The sequence below is a fragment of the Bison bison genome, unplaced genomic scaffold, assembly GCF_000754665.1.
Source record: "Bison bison bison isolate TAMUID 2011002044 unplaced genomic scaffold, Bison_UMD1.0 scf7180017864035, whole genome shotgun sequence".
Lineage (NCBI taxonomy): Eukaryota > Metazoa > Chordata > Mammalia > Artiodactyla > Bovidae > Bison > Bison bison.
This window is the reverse complement of record NW_011494607.1, coordinates 5459991-5466554: the sequence shown is the minus strand read 5'-3', so window position 1 is coordinate 5466554 and position 6564 is coordinate 5459991. Positions and strand designations below refer to the sequence as shown.

The following is a 6564-nucleotide window of genomic DNA, read 5'->3' as shown; positions in this document are numbered from 1 at the left end:
CAACCATCCGGCCCCGAGTCTTACCTTGTTTTCACCCATTTCTTAAAACCTGGGCTTCCGTCGTCTATGCTTTTCAGAGGAATAAAATCTTTCAGGGCGGTCCGGTCAGTTGACGGAGGAGAGTTGCAAGGTCCGGTCGCTGTCTGTTTTTGACCGACTCGCCTCGCTCCTCCCCGCCCCGCGCGCACACGCCCACCCTATATGAAGCGATCCCAGCCTAGGCTTTCTCCCACAAAGGAGTGGTGGTGTTGCTTACAACACCGCAAGGATTTGTTGACCCGAAGTCAGAAAGCGAAATAGTACTATCATCCCTAGAATATTTCTAAAGGGAATACTGAAAGGTGAAATTGGTTAATTTCGTTGACATTTTGGAAGCGGAAGGTTCTGCCTCTGAACTAAACTGGTTGATGTCCTTCATTCTGTTGTTTCTAGAAGCGGTAGCGATGAAATAGGTAGTAGAGGTGAAATTATTTCAGAATTATTTCCAGATTTGCTTTTGGTGGAAAGACATGTGAGGCAGTTGTCAGCGATAACACCTGCATGTTTTCTCTCATAGTCTGAGCGTGCAACCATCGTTACTCTTTATCTGGAGATATTGGTCCCCAAGCCTAATAAGATCGGGGAAACTTAAACATGAAACTTGGTAAATGGATTTTGTTCTAAGATAACCGTTTCCTGGGTTTGTGTTGAAGTTGGATTTCTTCCCTTGTCGCTTTGCTTTCTAGTTAGTTGATTCTGAGTTATATAATACTAGGTTTAAACTGCGATTAATGTTATTGGAAACTGTACTTTATGATGGTAAAATGACTTTAAGAGTATGGAGGACGTGTACGTGGAATCCTTAAGAGAATGGAAGCTATTAATTATTTACTTTATCATCTGGAAAGTATTTCAAGCCAGATAAGCAGGTGTAGTATGAAAGATGTGCCAACTTTATATGATCGTTTTGTCCAGGCATCTTTACTTATCTTATTTGGGAGCCAGGTCAGTTTAGGTGTTCCAGGTAGGACAACTATGTAGGAACAGGTTGAACTAGATTTCTGAGGGTTTCAACTTAATCATAGCATCCAGCATCTATATTATTAAGGAGTCATAGGATAGCATCAGTGTCTTTATAACATCTGAACGCTGTACCCTGTATTTGTATTATGCAAAGAAAGAAGGAAATAACAAGTGTTATTTCTGAGTGGTTGGATTTATGAATGAGATTGTTTTTGTGTACAAGGCACCATTGGGGGGTGTAGCTGTGGAAGTAGAAAAATGAGAAGATACGCTTAGTACATATTTTCAAAAAATGATTTTTATACAGGCATTTCACCAGTTAATTTTTAGAAATAACTTTATAAGAAATTCTCAGTTTAAAATCTCCCCTGGTTGGAAATTCCCTGGTGGTCCAGTGTTTAGACTCTGGACTTCCACTGCTGGGGGCCTGGGTTTGAGCTCTGGTCAGGGAATTAAGATCCACTGCTGTGCTTAAGTCACTTCAGTCGTCTCCGACTCTGTGCGACCCCAGAGACGGCAGCCCACCAGGCTCCCCCATCCCTGGGATTCTCCAGGGAAGAACACTGGAGTGGGTTGCCATTTCCTTCTCCAATGCATGACAGTGAAAAGTGAAAGTGAAGTCGCTCAGTCGTGTCCGACCCTCAGCGACCCCATGGACTGCAGCCCTCCAGGCTCCTCCATCCATGGGATTTTCCAGGCAAGAGTACTGGAGTGGGTTGCCATTGCTGTACTTAAAATGGATAACCAACAAAGACCTACTGTGTAGCACAGGGAACTCTGCTTGCTAAATGAGAAAAGAATTTGAAAAAGAATGGTTATATGGATATGTATAACTGAATCACTTTGCTGTACACTATTACAATATTGTTAATCAACTATACTGCAATGTAAAAAAAAAAGTTAAAAAAAAAAAAAAGATCCGGCAAGCCTCATGGCATGGCCAAAAAGAAAACAAAAGCAACAAACAACCCCACACCTCCCCAGAAAACCAACCAAATAAAAACTCCCCTGGTTAGTATGTGGTTAAACTTAGACTAGTACTCTTTTTGAAATTAACTTTTCTCTTATTGTCTTTAAATTTTAACTTCTAAAAATCTCTCAAGATGTTAATTAGCATATAAAATTTTCTTTCGGTATGAATAAAATTATGAATTTTATCTGTGGAAAGATAAATGGATATAACCTTTGGACCACTGTAACTGATTTGTGGTAAGAGTAGAGTAATATACTTTATGTATTTCAAATTATTTATGATATCATCTTTATAGTATTGTTTTAATATATTAGAGCATACGATTAGGATATACAGTTATATAGATTTGCTAATCATAGGATTGAATATTTAAATATTATAAGGAATATTTTAAGTTAATCCTAATAATAATGGTAATATCAATAGTATTAATAGGTAACTCTTTGTGAGTACTTTGGTCTAGTTACTGTGTTAAGAGTTTTCATTATTATTGAGGCAATTTATTCATGTGGTCACAAGTTTTGAATCTGAAGCTTGACTGTTCAGAATTTTATTCTGATTCCTCCTTTAACTAGTTATATGACTTTGGATAAGTAATCCAATTTTTGAGTCAGTCCCCTAATCTGTGTAATGTGCATAATACTGGAGCCTGCATTTTGTGATTACTGTGATGATTTAAGTGTTTTTGTTGTTTGCTGGGTCTTTGTTGCTGCACACAGGCTTTCTGTGGTTGTGGTGAGCAGGGGCTACTCTCTTGTTGCGGTGTGTGGACTTCTCATTGTGCTGGCTTCTCTTGCGGAAGAGCACAGGCTCTAGGCACATCGGCTTCAGTAGTTGCAGCCCACAGGCTCTAGAGCACATACTCAGTAGTTGTGGCACGTGGGTTTAGTTGCTCTGTGGCATGTGGGGTCTCCCCGACCAGGGATTAGACCTGTGTCCCTGCATTGGTAGGTGCATTCCCATCTACTATACGACCAGTTCAGTTCAGTTCAGTCTCTCAGTTATGTCTGACTCTTTGCGACCCTATGGACTGCAGCACAACAGGCTTCCCTGTCGATCACCAACTCACGGAGCCTACCCAAACTCATGTCCATCCAGTTGGTGATGCTATCCAACCATCTCATCCTCTGTTGTCCCTTTCTCCTCCTGCCTTCAATCTTTCCCAGCATCAGAGTCTTTTCCAATGAGTCAGTTCTTCCCATCAGGTGGCCAGAGTATTGGAGTTTCAGCCTCAGCATCAGTCCTTCCAATGAATAATCAGGATTGATTTCCTTTAGAATGGACTTGTTGGATCTCCTTGCAGGCCAAGGGACTCTCTCAAGAGTCTTCTCCAGCACTGTAGTTCAAAAGCATCAATTCTTCAGCGCTCAGCTTTCTTTATAGTCCAGCTCCACATCCATATATGAGTACTGGAAAAACCATAGCTTTGACTAGACGGACCTTTGTCGACAAAGTAATGTCTCTGCTTTTTAATATGCGGTCTGGTTGGTCATAACTTTTTTTCCAAGGAGTAAGCATCTTTTAATTTCATGGCTGCAGTCACCATCTGCAGTGATTTTGGAGCCCCCCAAAATAAAGTCTGTCACTGTTCCCACTGTTTCCCCATCTATTTGCCATGAAGTGATGGGACCAGATGCCATGATCTTCATTTTCTGAATGTTGAGCTTTAAGCCAACTTTTTCACTCTCCTCTTTCACTTTCATCAAGAGGCTCTTTAGTTCTTTGCTTTCTTCCATAAGTGTGGTGTTCCACCAGGGAAGTCCTTAACTGGGTTTTAATACATGGAAAATTCTTGGAATGGTGCTCAGCACAAAAACAATTATTTTTGTCTTATTTATCCTCACAACATTGTGAAGTAGGTACTGTTACTAGCCTCGGTGATTTTTTTTTTTTTTTGAGATACAACGTATAAAAGAGTACATAACACATATGTAATTGTATAGTTCTTTGAATTGTAAAATATAACTCCCCGTGTAACCACCACTTACCAAGATATAAAACATCACCCTGCTAGGCTCCATTGTCAGTAACATTCTCAGTTGTCATGTATCAGTTTTGTTGCTTTTTGAACTTTATATAAATGGAATCATATGGTCTTCTCTTATCTGGTTTCTTTTTCTCAACTCTCCTTTTGAGATTTATGTATATTATTGCATATATTGGTAGTTATTCTTTTTGTTATTATGTTGTTTTCCACTGAGACTATACCACACTTTGTCCATTCTGTTGAAAGGCATTTGCGTTGTTTATAATTTTTGGCTATTATGAATAATGCTGCTGTGAGTATTCTAATATATATTTCTTTTAATAGGCATATGTACTTATTTCTCTTGGGTGTATATGACCATAAATGAACATGGTTCGTTGTAGCATATATATTTGTTTAACTTAAGTAGATACTGCCAGTTTTCCAAGGTTATTATACCAATTTATACTATCGCCAAAAATGTTTTATAGTTTTGTCTAATATTGTTTATAGGTTTAATTTAGCCATTTTACTTAGTGTATAGTAGGAGGTCATTGTAGTTTCAATTTGTAGGGTCTTGATTATAGCTCCATTTTACAAATGAGCAAACTGAAGCTAAGAGTTGTTCAGTAATTTTCTCATAGATAGTAAGTAGCAGAATGGGATTCTAATGATGATCATTCTGATTTAGAAGCCCAAGCTTTTAAAAATTACATTAAAAAGACATTATTAAGAAAAATTTATTAATAACTTTCTAAATAACATTGATTCATATAAACTGTAAGTGAAAGTCACTCAGTTGTGTATGACTCTTTGCAACCGCATGGACTATACAGTCCATGGAATTCTCCAGGCCAGAATACTGGAGTGGGTAGCCTTTCCCTTCTCCAGGGGATCTTCCCAACCCAGGTCTCCCTCATTGCAGGCAGATTCTTTACCAGCTGAGCCACAAGGGAAGCCCAAGAATACTGGACTGGATAGCCTATCCATTCTCCAGGGGATCTTCCTGACCCAGGAATCAAACTGGGGTCTCCTCCATTGCAGGTGTATTCTTTACCAACTGAGCTATGAGGGAAGCCCTAAACTGTAAAGAAGTCAGAAAATTGAAAGGTGTTCAGAATCACTCATAAATTTACCATTCAAAGATGACCACTGTTGTTAACATTCTAGTCACTTTCCCTGCAATTTACAATTTTATTTTATAAATTGTAGCCTTTTCTATATATGGAGCCACTTCTTAATATATTTTATTATTATTTTCTTTATTACTTTTTAAGTTACCACAATTGGCTTACATACACTTTAACAGTATTAAGACAGACTCTTCTAAAGTACTTTAGTGAACTCGTTTAATTATTAAAACAACCCTGTGAGTTAGGTATTATTATTATTACCCCTGTTTTATAGAGGACCAAACAATCGGAGAGATTAAGTAATTTGCATTTTATCATATCCAGGATTAGAACCCAGACACTACAATGTTTTTTATTCCAAACTTAATGGGTCTTTCACTCTGTGTTCTGTTTCTTTTGTCTATTTTTCTCTTTCTACAACAGTACTGAATTGTTTTTAAAATGACAGTATTGTAGTTTTGTAGTATGTTTTTTATATACAGTTGGGCTGTTGGTCAGAACATCTACGTATGGTTTCACGTGTGACTTTTTCCCCCAAATGGTGTTGGGTGACAAGGATGAGTATCCTGAGGAAGAGATTCCACTGGAAGCTGTACTTTTTTAATGACCTAACCCTGAAATTTAGGCAGTTAGGTAGCTTCACTTCTGCTGCATTCTTTTGATTAGGAGTGAGTTATTAAGGCCAGCCTCTATTCAAGGGGAAGGAAATTAGATTCCTGCTTTTGATGTGAGGAGTGCAAAGAATTTGCACAGTTTTATTTAATTTGTAAATTAATCTGTGTAGAATTGATGTTACTTAACTATATTTAATGGTTTCATCCATGAACATATCTTTCCACATTCATTCAGATCTGCTTTTATGGGCTTTTAATAGATTTTTTTCTTTTTTTCATTTAAAAACTTTATTATAAAGTTTTTTATTATAGAAAACTTGAATCACATACAAAATAAAAATAGAGTAGTACAATGGAACCTGTAAATACCTATCTCCTGGCTTCAAAAATGATCAGTTCAAAGCCAAGTATCACTCCTGTCCCTAATTATTTTGAAGGAAACGCCATGTGAGATGTTTTGTCTATAAACATTAAACATTTCAGTGCGTACGTACTCAGTCGTTTCAGTCATGTCCAACTCTCTGCTACCGTACAGACTAGAGACCTCCAGGCTCCTTTTTGTCCATAGGATTCTTCAGGCGAGAATACTGAATTGGGTTGCCATGCCCTTCTCCAGGGATTCTTCCAGACCCCAGGATCAGGCCTGCGACTCCTGTATCTCCTGCGTTGCAGGCAGGTTCTTTACCCACTGAACCACCTGGGAAGCCCAAACATTTCAGTGTGAGTGTTAGTCCTCAGTGTGTCCGACTCTTTGCGACCCAATGGATCATCGAACAAGCAAGAGAGTTCCAGGGAAACATCTATTTCTGCTTTATTGACTATGCCAAAGCCTTTGACTGTGTGGATCACGATAAACTGTGGAAAATTCTGAAAGAG

The 6564-nt window shown here is 38.4% G+C and overlaps 1 protein-coding gene across 1 annotated transcript in view; it reads left to right on the top strand.

Moving 5' to 3' along the window:
- Positions 1-6564, top strand: part of SNX14 (sorting nexin 14) — an 85456-nt gene that overhangs the window by 498 nt on the left and 78394 nt on the right. The window lies entirely within an intron of this gene.